At 36.7% G+C, this 17169-nt stretch overlaps 1 protein-coding gene across 2 annotated transcripts in view; it reads right to left on the bottom strand.

Annotated features, from left to right (window-relative positions):
* The window catches only part of LOC148648898 (hyccin 2-like), a 156104-nt gene extending 139175 nt beyond the window's left edge, over positions 1 to 16929 (bottom strand). For both annotated transcript variants that reach the window (XM_088607246.1, XM_088607245.1), the window contains exon 1: positions 16634 to 16929. The gene's annotated coding sequence lies outside the window, so the exon portion shown is untranslated. The remainder of the gene's footprint in view (positions 1 to 16633) is intronic.
* Positions 16930 to 17169: the final 240 nt, after the last annotated feature.

The following is a 17169-nucleotide window of genomic DNA, read 5'->3' as shown; positions in this document are numbered from 1 at the left end:
AGTATTCCTTTGTATCCTTTAAAAACAGCTGGCCTGCAGCCAACATTTATAAATATTATATTTATAATATAAACATTAATAATCAGTTATCTTGTCAAGAAACACTGCCAGCTTGTTGAATATTCTTTATAAATACAGTATTCCTTTCTATTCTTTATACACATTTCCAAACAGCTTCCACCAATAAGGATATCCAGTCAGCTGCACAGCAGCATTTTATCTACAAATGTAAGTACAAAAGTGGATAAAAAATGTGCCTTGTGACTCCTTTGCCCTGTGTTGTTCATAGCAAAAATCGGATGTTTCCATGGAGATATTAAGTGATGCCACTGGCATGACAGCGGACAAGCATCAGTACAGGAGCTCGTATTTACGGAAGGACTCACAGGAAGCTGCACTGTGAAAAACATTTCTTGAGACTGGCAGTGTTGAATTCTGCTGATGTTTTGCAGTTTTTACACTGTAACAAAAGTAAGATTACAGACAAGAGGAGGCCATTCAGTCCATCTATCATGTCTGGTAGTAAGTTTAATTGATCCTAAAGCCAGTTCTTGAAAAAGCCAGTATATCGACACTCTTACAACTCCTTGAGTAAAGGAGTGCCTCCTGGTCCCTCTTTTAAATGCACTTCCACATAGTTCCTAATGTGTGTCCTCTTGTTTATGCTTCATTGTTCATTCGGAAGAAATCTGCTGTGTTTAAGTTCTCATTGGCTTTGAGGACATTATAAAATGAGCGAATACAACCTGAATGGCAGTTTGGTTAAGTTCATGTTTCAGATTTTTTCACACCAGATTTCCATTCGATTAAGTCATTGTGATACAAAAGAGCCACGGTTATTATAGCCAGTTATCCCTTCATTAAAACGTAGAGGGACATTCATATTGTATACCAAGATAATCATTTTAAATAGTATGCTGAAGTTTCCTTTAGTTGTCTCCTGCCATTTCTAAAATTGGAATAGTTTTAGGCTTTTGAATTCTATGCCAACATTTCAAATGAAAAATAGTACACACAGTACTAAATTAATTTTGCTCTTTATTTGAACGCATTTTACACACAGTTTAATCCCATAATTCCAAGAGGTCAGTGATGAACAATTTTTGAATTTATACAGCTCTGACTCTATTATGTTTTATAGTTATGCAAACCTGGGTTTTCAGCTCTTTAATATTTGATGCCACTATTCTCTTAAAGAATGACCATTTCCCTAAGGGACTGCATATAAGCAGTACTGAAGCTGAACCATAAAGCCTTGATGCAGACTTTTCATTTGTTGTTTTCTGTGCAATTGATCCTTTCACATCATGCTTGGTTCTCTTGACAAGGATCAAGGGAAATTAAATTAGGCTACACTATAACAGGGAAACCAGAAACATGAATCACACAGATTGTTTTAAAGAATCAGTGCAATTCCTTTAAAAGGTCTGATATTTGTCTATACTTGCATTTCTATTATCTACACAAATCTTACCAACAACAAATGAAACAGTACACTAGATAACTCAAGTAGAACTGTCTCTTTTGGGTCCCTCTTCAAAGTCGTTCTGTAAAATTTCATTTAAGACGCTCATAATGTACAGAACACGGCTACAATGTATTTATTCTAGAAATAAATAAACCATCCACTGAAGGCAGATGGATAAAGAAGGCACAACAGTAGTCTGAAAGTCAGGCACATTCAGAAGATGTTCATGTTTCAGTTTGGTGACATATTAATTGTGCTGCCAAAATTCTTAAAAGCTTTAATTATAAAACAGCAAGTATCTTATGGTGTTATTACTAAAACCAACTTTTAAAAAACGGGCAGCCAATGAGTTTTCCTATGTGGCCACTTCTTCTTTGCTTATTTTATACAGAGGCAGCTAGTCGCTAACAAAAAACAAACTTCACTGCACTTCACTGAGTCCTAATTTAGTGACATGAAGTGTCTCATTTTAATCTGATCATTATTGCTCTCACTCTCAGTCCAAGTCAGTTTTCAATCACCCCCACCCACCCAAAATCCAAGTCTCAAAAAACTACATTTATCATTATAACTACACTCCACACTCCCATGTAAATCAGAAAACTGTCATTTGAGGTCAAGGATATTTTTAATGTTTCACACACACAAAAAAATGACTAAATAAATTTGTATCTGTTGACACAGTAAATAGTAGTCAACTATTGATAGTAGATGCCCAAACATTTAGAACTGAACAGCACAGCTACAATGTCTTTCCCAGAATTCTAACCACAATGAAAAATAAAAACATGTTGTAAAAGTTATTAAAAAATGGGTGTTGTTAACCTCCGGGCCTGGGCTGCCTGGAGTTTGTATGTTCTCCTCGAGATTGTCTGGCTTTCTTCTGGCTGCACTGGTATCCTTCCACAGTACCAAGACATACTGGTAGGTATGACTAGTGACCATATACTAGATAAAGCAGTTAGAAAATGGATGGATAGAATAGCTATCAGTCTCCCAGTAGTGACTACATACTGTATCTGCAGCAGAGTAACAGTACAGATTCAACTTCAGATACAAAAAAATAAATAAACCCGAGCAAAGAAACTAAATTCATGTTTACAGGAACTCTGAACAATTAAAATGCACCATATGCAAAGAGTACTGCAACCATCCTGTGGTTTTAAATACATTAACCGAATCTAAGCTTAATGGGTCTATTCATATGCTCAGTCTCTCTGATAGAAGAAAGATAACTGCCTCTGCTTTACTTGCCTGAATATCTTCATCATTGGTTGACAGAACCTCGAATTGAGAGGCACAGGTACAGCAGTAGAGTTGGGAGTATTTAGCAGAAAAAATATTTTCACCCAGGGGAGAAACAGAATTATCAGTGAGAATCATTCAGCTCCAAATATGCCAGAAACAACACCCACCTCCATGACAGTAAAAAACACATCCCTTACTGCAGCCTCACACAAAAGTTTAGTTCCTGCACCTAAGACAGCTTTCAGTGGAGTATGATTAAAAACAAAAGAATTTCTGAGTTCTGGGGCTGCCAAGGGTTACCGTGTAATATTAAGTCATTGATCTATACAATTAGATGTATTGTAGCTAATCCCCCATGTTCCAAAAATTCAGATGTCATTTTCAGTGGGCTCAAGAATTATTGGCACCCTTGTTAAAGAACAAAAAAAGCTTTATAAAATAAACAGCACAGATAATGAGCTATATTTTATGCCCACGATGGGTATTAAGTCCCAAGGAACGTTTTTTTTGGACTTGGTATAAATGTTTTCCCATGGTATGAGAAAAGAGGTAACACACATTTAAAAAACCTTATGTAATCCATTGCCATGGGGAAAAGCAAAGTGACAAATTTACAAGAGAAAAACAGTTGTTGGTCTTTACAAATCAGGTAATGAATATTTAAAAATATAGCTATATAATATAGAGTTAAATATAGCACTTAACAGTATTAGGGCAATATTCAGGAAGTTCAAAACCACTAAAACAGTTAACTTACCAGAAAGAGGACACAAGCGCTTCTTGGCCCCACACACAGTAGGGAAAAATGGTGAGGGAGGTAAAAAAGAATCCAAAGGTCACAGCTAGAGAACTGCAATGTCTGGTTGCATCTTGGGTTCATCAAGTCTCCTAATCAACAGCTAGACGGTACATCCATGCTAACAGGCTATTTGGAAGGGCTGCCAGAAAAAAGCTGGTTTGCGCAATACCACTGGACTTTGATTGGAACTGCATGCAATGGTAAGATGAAACCAAAATTAAACTTTTGGTCATGCACACCATCAGTACGTCTGGTGTTAGAAGAGGAGTACATACAAAGAAAAGAACCTCATACCCACTGTGCAATATGGCAATGGATTATTGATTTTGTGGGGCTGTTTTGCTGCCACTGGCCCTGAAGCCCTTGTTAAGATCAATGGCATCACAAACTCTACTAATTATCAGCATATTCTGGCCAAAAACCTGTTTGGACCTTTCAGCATGACAATGACCCTAAACACACCTCAATATTAACAAAGGAATGTTTGACTTAAAACAAAATCAGTTTGTTTATTTTTGTTTTGAAACAGCCATCTTAATCTCCAGACAAACCGTGGTCTGAATTGAAGAGGGCAGCCCATAAGCACATTAAGGATCATCAAGGATCTGGAAAATTTCTGCATTAGAGCAATGGTCCAAGATACCTCACAATGTGTTCCCTAGTTCTATTAAATATTACAGTAAAAGGCTTTGTTCTGTTAAATATGCCAGAGGAGACTGGACTAAGTACTAGAAACAGGAGATTCAATAATTCTGACACCTATTTTAATATTACTCATTAAAATATTTGTTTTGAAATAATCATATTAAAATTAGTCTTAACCAGGGGCCTGCTTTCTTTCTTCTTCCTATGAGATGATACTATATCCAGGAGAATTCATTTTTTGGTGTAAACCATTGTTACTTATTGGGGAATTTCTTTTCAGTAACAGGACTGACAATGATCCTAGGGACAGTGGTTAGCATCACTGCCTCACAATGCTGGGACACAAGTATATTGTATATTCTCCCTATGATTGTGTGGGTTTCCTCTGACTGCTCTGGTATCTTCCCACAGTCCAGATACTCACTGGTATGGTAATTGGCTTCTGGGAAAATTGGCCCTGGTGCGAGTGTGTGCATGTCTGTGTGTTCCCTGCAACGTAACGGAGTCTCTTCCAGGGTGTACACTGCTTTGTATCCGTTGCTTGCCAATAGGTTCCAGCTCCCCTCCGAAAATGAATTAGATCAGGGGTTCCCAACCTTTTTAAAGTAACAGCCCCTTTGAACACGCACGCCAAAAAATGCAACCTCTTCCCCCTGTAAAAATGCACAGTACCTTCCAACCCAAACAATAATGTTTAGTAGGCCTTTTTCTTATATTAAATAAAAAGCAACATTTAAGCAGTCTTACCTCAGTCCCACTGTTAAGAATCGCTCTTAATGACTTCCTTTAATAATAATAATGGAATATTTGGTGTCAGATTGGTGACTGCCAGTCAGAAATCACTGAGAAAATGAAGTCTGTTGCGTGCCTTTGTTTTGATGGACACAAGTGCATTAAATGCAGTCTCTGCTAAGTATGTCACTGCCAGAATGATCTCTGTTGAAGCATGTAGAGTCAACTGAGGACCAATGACCCTTTCACAAGCCAAAAATGCAAGTATCCCTTCTCCTGGAAGAATCTCTTTGCAAGAGAATTCCCCTGGAGGTCTGTGAACCTTCACATGCAAGGCATTCGACATCAGCCAGTTTTGCAAGAAAATTAATCAAAACCTTTTCCCGATACGTTGAGACAGAATGTGATTTAGCAACTTAAGATATTTTTTTACCATTTTCTTTATTTTCTATCCTGCACGGATACAATATTTAGATTCTCCCACCAATAATAACACAACAAGCCCCCTACACACACAAATTTAGGGATATTTGGACATATCCTTTTATTCACTTAATTCATTCATTTAATCTTTATTAAGATTTAGTTTATGACAATGGTATGAATTTATAGAAGGCTGGAAATAAAGGTTACTTTTCAAGATTTTTTTCTTCTCTGTTAGTGATGTCACACAGGCATCCATAACCTAAAGTAGGCAGATGTAAAAGCAACAAAATTGCTCAACTCCAACAGAAAAGAAAAATATATCTTCTTCAGCTAAGAATGAAACATATTAGACACTGCAACACTACTAAACTGAGATTGCATTACATTCCAAAACTGAAAATTAGAAACATTATATAAAAAGTTTCAACCCACCAATACCATTTCTTTTACATATCATTTATATGAATATATATACTGAAAATAACACATTTCAATATGGAATTTAAATGCTAAGTTATTTAAAAATATATTACTGAGGTTCAGTGTAAGTTTGCACACCCCTTATTTGACCTCTTACTAAACTGAAAAAAGAAAAAAGATGCACTAGAAGAGCATTCTGTTCTAAAACTGAACAATCTCAGGATATTGTAAGGATTAGTTATGCTTGATAAGCCACTGAATACAGAGCTGTGGAGTTAGTGCCAGCTATTATTGTACAACAACAGAGAAACTTTTAGCAGGTCATGACTTATCTTTAGACCTAAAGTACAATACTCCACCCTATTCTAACAAACTTAGCGAGTCTCTTTAGTTTAATTCACTTTGTTACAGCATGCACAACAGGAAACTGTTTCTTAAATAGCCATTTTTAATAAAAGAGAACTAAGAAAATGCTCTCATACTGTGTCGATAGAGGGGCTCCCCTCATTATGACTGCAAATACTGTCGGAAAGGTATTCTAAGAGTTTCAAAATAAACGTGAAATGTATCACAGTGTGAACAAAGCTAAACTCTTCCCAATAAAACCACCTAAAAAAGGACAAGCCTAAATACATATGTTCTTTCTCTACATATACACCACCAGAAAACTGCAGTGCAAGCAGAACTCAATTTGTCTCAGGTCTTTGTCTAAATTCTAACTCACATGTGAAGCACTCTTTTAGCAGGATCATTTACTATATTAAGTATACAAGTATACTGGTATGGGTCAAAAACCCGACATGTTATAGTCCATTAGGAGATTGACAAATCCACTTCACTGAAGTGAAGGCTGTGCTGGCCAGAATACAAGAGAAAGAGTCCACACGCAGCCTCTGCTGGAAGAAAACAAGCAGGCAGACAAAAAGGGAACTAAGGGTTTCTTTCAGAATCCGAAGCCATGGTCCAACAGGCAAGCAGATGAGCTGAGAGGAACTGATTTAAGTACAACGGAGTGTCCGAAGTAGAGTCGAAAAACAGGCAGAGTTCCATGGCACTAGAATCAGTCCAATATATGTTTAAACAAGCAGGGTCAATGCAACAGGAGAGCGCAAACAAAACACAGGGGAGATCCAAAAGCCATAGTCAAAAACATTCGAGATTCAAAACCAGGGCATTTTTCAAAAAGAACAAAGGATGCTGGACTCAAGATGGAAAAAAACCCATGAGTGAGCAAAGGGTATTGTCAATGCAGGACTTACATACCTGGAGGTAACAAGGTAAGTTCTGGCTTAATTTCTCATAGGAGACTCGCCCATATCCCATAATCACAGTTCTTGATGAATTAAGACGGTGTCACACTACATGACATCGACATGACTTCTAGTCGGAGAGCATGTCAACTTTAACAACTGCAGTTCCTGAATCTCGCTGCCTTTTCTGTTCTAGAGGGTTTCAAATTATACAACTATGAATCGCAGGGGGTGACAAATTACAAGATTCTCTCACATCTTTTCATCACGGTTCCAAATCTTGTATTGCACCGCAAAAGTACCGTGAGGTTGCCTCATTTTGGCCGCCAATCAACATGGAGCACACCGGAATAAGAGGAGGAGCACCGCACGAAAGTAAACAAACGACAAACACGAACCATCAAAGAGACATCTGTATTGGCTCCAAAATTTGATGAGCCTCTCCTCCATTTGCACAGTCCAAAACACTTGTTTTCCTTCTTTATTTGCAGCTGCCATTGTTCTTCACTGTTTGTGGGCATTGTTGAGCGCTCATTCGCTCATTGGCTGTTTACTGTCACAGACACAAGAGCCCACCCCTACGACTTGCGTCTCACTAAGACAAAATCAAACTGGTTGTGAGTCGCAAGTCGTAGGGGTGTGCTCTTGTGTCTGCGACAGTCATTGTGAATACCTACACAATTCATCCTATGCATTGAGGAGCCTCAGCCTTTTTCGAAGAAGCTTCTTTATGGATGTTTTAAATTAAATTACAAATTAAAGGCAAACAGAAATTTTGTCATATGTTGGTTTTTACTGAACAAGTCTCCCAATTGCATGTTTTTGCAGAAACAATGCTTAAATTCTCTAAGGGATAAAATGGATTATGAAACAAAATCTTAAAACACCAGTCGGTCTCTGTTTTCAGTGGCAGAATACGTCATTCTCATCACACTGGTAAACTACAAAGTAGTACAGTAGTTACTTATGGAGACTATGTCATGATAGACATTAAGGAGGCAGTATAGACATATTGTGCATTTACTTTTTTTCTTTACTTATTGAATTTAGAATACTTGAATTTATCTCTCTTTTAACACAATTTTAATCTCAACTGTCAAATTAAGTAGATCCAGTAGCAGACATTAGTGCAAGCATTCTGAAACAAGGATAGTTACTCACTTATTCAATGTAACATTGTTTCCAAAGTTATGTTTATATGGTTTGCATGAATGTGAATGATTCTTCTTTTACAATTGAGATTACTTAACAAACAATTTATCTTAGAAAGATCCAAAAACTCTTAACTATTTCTTAGACGAAAAAATAATTTGTGGAAGTGAGGCAATAAGTAACTACTCTCTTCCCCTAACCCTTGAACCACCCCTCAAGTGACATAGGAAGAGAAACTTAAAATGAATGGATGACCCCATATTCTGACATTAGCCTCATTATCCCATGCTATTTTGAATTTGAAACATGAATAATTATGAATTACGGAAAAAAGTCAGTGTAGGAGAAACGCACTCCCCACCAAAAAAATCATGGGAAGGGAAACAGGGCCCCTAACCCTTTACCAATGTTGGATTTCGCTCACTTTCATAAGGTGCTGCCTTGGGTGTTAAAGTATAGAGAAATAAATAACATAAAGGGCTGTAATATTTATGGCTGCATATAAAACTAATATAGTCATTCAATCCTTGCTATTTACTCCCTAATGGGAGGTTGGGCTGTTTTTGTCCCCATGAATATGCAGTTCATCTACTATGTGAGAAGAGGCAACCTGAAAACCATGTCAAAATGAGGTTGGTGTGTTTATTAAACCATTTAAATAAATGCATTGTTTCTATCTTTAAACGCAACTAAAAGGGTTCCCTCCACTGTACTACATTTTTCCTGCCATCATACTGGGCAAATGCCATGGCGTCTGTTTAGCCAAAACAGGGAGACGTTTAGCTGTCCAAAAACTGCTACATGTTTTACTCAATAAAAATGCCATCTAAATGGCAGTAAAAGTTACATGACGATCTTAGAAAATAGCAAGAAGCATAAAATAATACATTTCACAGCCCTTGAGACTTCATGATACTGTGTTGTCTAATTTAATATCCATCACGATGGAATGATCAATACTCATTCGGAAGTTCTGGATCTTATGTTGGTATTGTAATACAACTAGAGTTTCAATGAAATGGTGTTCACTAACATCCGCATTATTTCATCGTTCAGAAGCGCAACCAACTGAAGGAAAGATATTTTTGAGCACTAGCTATAAGGTCTAGGTTCTCCATTTTCTTTGCAATGTCTCATGCATCCACAACTATAATCTGAACAGAGCGAGCCACTCTGAGTTTAGCACTCATTCCGTCTAACATTTTTGGGGTTCATTTAAAATGAAGGTATTTTCACATGATCATGCTCCAAGTGGAGGGAAACAACAAAAATTACACACCTTTTTCAGTTTCTCAGTATTAGTAGCCTTGAACAAAAAACTTAATATAAACCATAAATTCATTAAAGTTCTTCATTTCTAACAGCCACAATCTTTCTGATCTCTACATCTTCATCTGCACAGGGCATCTGAAAGACATTCAAGACATTCAGCATGGAATAGACCTTTACCTGTTCCAATACCAGTAATATTAAATTTAGCAAATTATTATAAAATACCACACTGGAGCAGAAAGAGCTTTGGCAAACAGGAGCACAGCACTATGCGTAATATGCAAGTATTAAAAATACAAGGTGATATAGAATTGAAAAGGGATCGCAGTGGCAGACCTTCACCATCACGTGCACATATTGTTACGGACCTCCCTCCCTGTCTTCTGACATCAGACATTAGCAGCACCACAATAAAATAAAAAAGAGCCAACTCAATTATTTTAAATGAATCTTCCGAGCTGAAAATCAACATCTTGAGTAATGTCTCTCAGGAAAGGAACAGCGGGCGTACAAGAGCTTTTTTATACAATGTAAAGCTTTATTTGTGTATACGTTATATTTTAAGTAGATTGTATGCTGTTCCTTAGATTAGTATTCTCCAACTGACCATAAGGTGACATTACTGCAATTTAATCATCGCTAATGCTGTAAGCCAATTTGAGACAGTAGTTGGCTTCTCTTCAGTGAACCAGGCTCAAGTTCACTGCCCAGGCACTTGTTGGAATTCCTGGTCATCAATAGGTGGTTCAACTTCTCCTCCCCAGAAGTGTAGCCCCTGCTCTCTTCCAATGTTTTGAGAACCCAGCTTTTATGTTTTTGGCAGGTATGTAATATGGTATGGCTTAATTTCATTTACTTATGAAATACACAAAATGCATTTCATAATTAGCAAATTTAATTGCTACAATCAATATACTGCATTTCCTACAGGCCTTTGTACAATCACGAAGACATAGGAGAATAACACATAGAAAGTAACACATTATGTGGCCTAACAGCCTACAATTAAGATGTGTAATATGTAAATAAAGGAAAAATACATTCTTATTTAATGCGTCTTGATTTGAGTTAGGCCACAAAATGTGTTACTCTGGAAAGGGTGTAAAGACCTTATACTGGCACTTTACATTACCTGGGATTCCTATAGCTTTTAATTAGAGAATCAATGTTTGGTAAAGATCTTATTAAAAGCTTTCAGGAAATCCAAATATATATTGTGTTTTAGTGTCATCTAATGTACTTCTTCAAAGACCTCTACCAATAAAGAGTTCTAAGAATTCTTTAATTTAGCTCTAACGATCAATTTCTTACTTCCTTCCTCCTCTATCTATTCCATTACTTTACTGGCAACAGAAGTAAGACTGATTGGTCTGTAGTTTCCTGGTTTAATTTTGTTCCCCCTTTTGTGGATTGATGTTAACTTGTAATTCCCCAAACTGTGGGTACTGTTTCCATTCTAAGTTGAAATATTCTAGCTAGGGGTCTGTTAAAAAACTAATTTACTTAATTATGTCTGAGAACATACCATTCAGCCCCCCAAAAACTCAGCACAAGTTAGTCAAATTTACCCAGTAATGTCGGGTATAGATGCCTGATCTATAATATGGGGGCATGTTAAAGATATATTCTATTGTTTGCAATAGATCATTTACTAATTAATTTATAAGATAAGAAGATCACTTTATTGGCCATATACATTTTCTTGTATTAGGAATTTATCTTTTCGCATACCCCAACTTGCTCTCCATGAGACACACAGACAGGGAGAGAGAAACTTGGCGTCAGAGCGCAGGGTCAGCCATTTATACAGCGCCCGTTAAGCAGCTGGGGTTAAGGGCCCAACGGAGGAGGATTCCTCTGCCAGCCGCAGGATATGATCCAGCAACCTTCCAGCCACAGCCGCAGATCCTTAGCCACAGAGCCACCACACTGCCCGCCTGAAAAAGTATGTTAACTTTATCTTCATTGTCTTCCATTATTAATCCCCCATTAATTTGGCAAACTCACTTTTACTGTTTTCACACTGAAAAAAATGCTTCGCATTATTTATGCCTCTACTACAATATTCTCCCTCCTGTAAATTCTAATATCTTTTTCAGCTGGACCAGTAGCCTTCAGTCTTAGTGTAATAATTGCAAGTGAATCACAACAAACATAATAGTGTCATACTTTAAAAAAAATAGTGTTTAACTCCTGGTGTTCTATCATATATTAAAAGTGGGCCTATGTATAGTTGTACTCCCGTACAACTGCACCTCCCATAGCTCCACCACTGAGGGAACAGTAGTATAGAATGGATAGGGTCATCCTTCAGATAATACTTCACACTGAATCCTACAACTTGTCTAGTAGGGTTGCATCATTTCTGCAGAGCTCAAACTGAAAAAGTGGACAGTTATGGCAGTTTCACAAAAAACTAATGTGAATAATATATAACAGTAAAAATAACATATTATGTAACACACTTTTAAGCATTTGTGATAACTAGGAGAAAATACAGTATGTCCTCTAGTCTCAGAATTATACTGTCAGTCAAGTCAAGTAGCATTACAGAAGAGCTCAGGAAACATCGCAGTGATAGTTGAGTTATGGTAAAATAGGTCACAAGCATGTCTACTACTGATATGTGGCTGACCGTAAAGTACCTTAACTCCAACTAATAATTACTACTCCCTTTAATCTATATCATAACTCCATTGCCTGTTTAATCTCATTACAAGGGAAAAAAATGTTAGAAGACACTTTGATCATCATATAGTTTCAGATTTTTGCCTTATTCAGCTGAGCAGTAAAAACTCAAATTCTATGGACGCCTATTCAAGGAAAAGCTGACTGCAATTATAATGTATATGTAAATATGGTGGAATTACAAAACAAGGCTTCACCTTCCAATTTACTTTTGGTTATTGTGCAGCAAAACCTTAAAAGAGAAAATTGCTTTAAGCTATCTGCTACATCCACCAAATCATCACAGCACAATCTGATATAAAACGGGTGAATTCTTCATTTTCCAGGACTGACGAACTGAAATGCAAGTACAGAGGTAACTTTTATATCTGGTAATCACCAATGCATTGTGTTTTCTGGTTTGGACTTCAATTTGTAAATTTCAAAACAAGTTCATCAAGTTCACTATGAAAGCTAATCCACTTTTGTGGCCTAAAAAGCCCTAATAAACAAATTTTGACAGGACATCTGCACTTCCCAACCAATCTCTACATGAATGTATCTACTGCTTGCTCGGAAGAGGTAAAATGGCCACATCTAGTTTTCTCTCCCAAACCTCATGTACTATAAATGTCTCATTTCCCATTGTTACACCAGTACAGCACTGTTCACAATTATATGGAGACATATAAAATATGAACATGGTCCACAACAACTGTAAACACTACTTTAGATCCAAGATATGCTGCACAGCTGAGCCAGGATGTAAACCAGCAGTGCTCAAAACGCAGGGACCATTAACAGCAAGAGAATATATATTTTTCAAGGTTGGTGAGCGTGGGGAAGTACTTCCTTCTATATGCACTAATTAAAAATGTTTTTCATTGTACATACAGATGCAGTATACATGTTTCACAGTCATGACTATTACTGTATAAGAAATATCTTATATTAAATACAGGTTTCTGTCACTAACCACTGAAAACTGGTTAGCAAAACCATGGTTGGTAAATACGTAAGTATAAGGGAAACAAGGGGTTAATTTCTCACAGTCTGTATTATACTCATCCATGGCCAACCACAAGAATTATAATTCAACATATGAAAGTAATAAACAATTAATAGTAAAATGGAATGTCATTAACCTTGAACCCCAAGACTAAGTGAATATACTTAAAATATCTCTCAAAGCAAAAACAGTCTGTTAAGTTTTGTTGGTGGACCAATGACTGGCACAATTCCCCGAAGTCCAGAATTTTCAAACAAATTTCCCAGAATGATTACTGGAAAAAGTGTGATGGAAGAGGTCCCTTCAATCTGAAAACGTCACTACTTCATCATTAAAGATAATATGGCACAGCATATAAGAGCATGGGTGTTAAACCTACTGCCCTGTGTAAATTCCACTCTGGACGTACACAATCCTACCACGTGTCACCAAGGTGAATACAGCACTTGAGTGGTGGATGAATTAAGTGCATTAAATTAAAAAAAGTGCATGTGCTCCTTTGGATGAAAAGTGCTTTATGAATGAAATTGTTGTTGTTTTTGAAATCTCACTATTAAAGCTTGCTATCTACTGTATCAGAGTTGCACAAAAAAACCTTACCATATGGAACAGTGGCACGAGTGGTGTTACATTTGTTTCTTTTGTAAACCTACTGGCAATAAGACCTTTTTTTGAAGTACAAATTCGGCTATTTATAACCTCAAAAATAGTTTGCCACAACCATGTTGGAGAGATTGTGGTAATGGGGAAGCAGGTCATCCTCACATATATTGACAGGGTCTCAGAATTCAGTCCTAGTGCAAAGAAGTGTAGTTTTTGATCCAAGATATATTATGTTTAGAAATACCAAAATTTTGTTCAGCTCTGTATCTGGGTAATCTGCCTGATGAGGTTGAAGGTATAGATAAATGCCTGCTTAAAGCATGTTTTGCAGCAAGCAAAAAAGCTATGTCATGTAAATGGTTCCAAAGTGATACCTCAAACAAAGAAAACTGAATTGTTATTGTTTCACAGATTTATGAGATGGTAAAAATCTGTCTATCAGTTAATACCCCAGAAGGGGGTCTTTGAGAGATATTGGTAAAGGTGTATTATTTTTACTTCCTAGTAATAATATTGATTTTATTTTTTTGAACTGTATGTTCTTTTTTCTTCCACCCTCCTTTCTCCCTAGCACTATACCCCCTGTCAAACTGGAAATGTTAATTAGCAGACTTTACACTCATTCATATTTATAATGCTTGATGTTTTGGGATTACTGGCAACTGGAAACTTAATTCTGATAATAGCTTTATATTTATAAAAATAATAAAATACAAGCAAGAAAAAGCTAACAAAAAGCTGTTCTTGTCAATGTAACTATTCATTGATAACCTTCTTAAACAGCTAGAATAACAATGAAGAAAAAGATTTGCATGGATATTAAATATACCTAAACTAGAAGTGTCTAATCCTGTAAATCAGAAGTGTAAGACCCTGGTCTTGGAAAGCCACAATTCAGCAGGCCTTACGTGAACACCACTGAACTTCTTCAGACCCACCAATGAACCACGAGTCAGAGAACACAAGTAGATACTTCAGAAACGTGTACTTCTGAATTCAGATCAGGAGGTACCATTTTAAATAAAGGGTGTTGGGAATCTTGAAGCAGATACAAAGCCTTCTTTCAAAACTAACATCCACTGGATGAGCTCTTGAAACCACATAAACTAGAACCAAACAATCTAGATATGCTGAAAGTTCTCATTTTAAAGCCTTTTACATATGTCATCCATAAGCAATCAATTTGCAAAAACATGAAACGCATGCAAGCTATGGTCAATTCAGCAAATTAATTTATTCAATATAGTCACAGAATGTGACTCTGGTACTAGGAAGCTACAGGTTTAATCTCTAAAATTGAGAATTGCAATTTAACAAATAAACTTCTCTAAATTGCACAAATCACCTACTCAGGTTTAAGAAATGATGAAATGACAATTAATATTGACAGTTTAAGAGTGACCCATAAAACATACTGGACTGTGGCTCTCCAAGGCCAGGAATTTTCACTTCTGATTTATACTCTTTAAGTGCATTTTTTCAAATTGACAACCTTTAGCAAATATTAAAAAGGAGACAAATATATTAAAAAATGACAGAACCCATTGTTTGCCAAGACGTGAGGAATTCATGGCTTGAACTGAAACAAAAATTATACATAAAATCCACCTCTCTCTAAAATACAAAGTACACTGTTTAAAATTAAAACCATGAATAATGTTGCTTATTGGACCAAGAACAATGAAAAGGAATTAATCAATGTTGTATTTATTGACTACAGGCGTATTGCTATTTTCATTAATAGCACTCAGCAAATTCTTGGTCCTCCTAACTTACCAGGTGTTATTTATAAGTCATGCTTACTTTTACAAAAAAAGTCATTTTACAAATTCGCCAAAGATGCCTTGAGCAAATGTAATAATTAGTATACCAATATTTAACTCGTAAAACAGCTCTCGCAGTTGGAATCCAAAGATAACATGACATTGAACTTCAAAATCTAGCATGCAACAAAAGAGATACCGCAATCTGAATCAACGTAAGCTATAAAGTTTCAACTACTTGCATTAAGATGCAAAATGCTAAGAATCATTCTCATATTTTCAAGATTCCCAAGATATCGGTTTTCGAGCATTGAATCAGTTCAAATTCTGAGAATGCTGAATTATTGAATTTAGCATTTCAGTCACACATAGGAGGTAAACAGAAGTATCTTAGATAAAAACCAACATTTAAAAAAAAACTATGATCTCTAGGAAGTTCAACGGAGTTCATCTTGTGCATTTCCGTGTTTTCTGGCTGCTATGTTAAGCATGTGAAAGCTAGTGATCTGCATCTCTCTGACTGTATATGTGGCAGTATCCCAGGAAACGTAACTACTCATCCCTTTACCCTCCCACATCACAGACATGTCAAATGGTAATATACTGCACACTTCGGCCAATAACTTGGCAGGAAGTGGATGATCCCCCCCCCCAATTACACGCATATATATAAAGGTACATACATATTCGTGCTTCAAAAAGAATTAGGGTACATTTGTTGTTAATAGTAACCCCGAGTTCTAAAAAATACTATTTCCTTTACTTTTGTGGGGAAATAATACGACTTAATAAAAAATTACTTGAGAAAGCATTATTGGGTTTGAAGGTTTTTCTTCATATGTAAAATTGTAATTCCAGTCTTGAAATCAAACGATAATCCTTGTACTGACCCAAGCGATTAAATTAAACACCCTAGAATTCACTAAAATACATGGCTTTGAAATGCATTACGAACAGCACACACATCATGGTCTGTTTGTCCATTGCAGCGAAGGTAGCTGCCCATACATTAATGCACTACGAGGCTTACACGTATCAGGCAATTGCTCACAACAGCAAAGCAGCCCATGTATAACATCACGTAATATATGCATTGGTGGCATTACAGTAAATAAAGATCACGAACCTACGATGGATTTCTTCAGCAGCCAGTGTGATATGTAATGAAGGTAAACCTACCTGTATCAGAATTACTGGTCTTAACACGGTCCAGCCTGTGCTGTTTGTCCTGGTAATGGGAAACAAGTCCTTGAGCAATCAGCGCTACGTGATCACAGCAAAACAAATGCCAACTGTGCGTAAAGATAAAATGCCACAGAAAAACATCAACAAACCCCCCAAAGTACAATCCTGTGCATGTGTTACTATTTCATGATAGCTCTGTAACATCTGCTCCCCCTTCAGTCTGCGCTTTCTGTCTCATTGACTCTACAATAACATCTTCTCCTTCCTGCCAGCTTGCGGCTTCTCACTAACGTGTCCAGCCATTGGACAACCACTACTAGAGCTTTAACAAGCTACTCAATTGGACAGTATTTTAGCGTGACTAAAAGTATTGCAGTTTGTCTAGGGGCATAACGCAATTGCTGTAAAGTAATCTGTTACGTGTACTTTATTTAGCCGAAATGCTATTTGGAATTCCCTACATTACTGATTTATTTTCAGTGAGAAATGGGATGGATGACAGACGAGATAATAAAGAGTTTTAGTCATTC

This window comes from Lepisosteus platostomus, chromosome 14 (assembly GCF_059453375.1).
Source record: "Lepisosteus platostomus isolate fLepPlt1 chromosome 14, fLepPlt1.hap1, whole genome shotgun sequence".
In the NCBI taxonomy this organism is placed as follows: domain Eukaryota; kingdom Metazoa; phylum Chordata; class Actinopteri; order Semionotiformes; family Lepisosteidae; genus Lepisosteus; species Lepisosteus platostomus.
The sequence above is the reverse complement of the archived record's forward strand: the minus strand, read 5'-3'. Positions and strand labels throughout refer to the sequence as shown.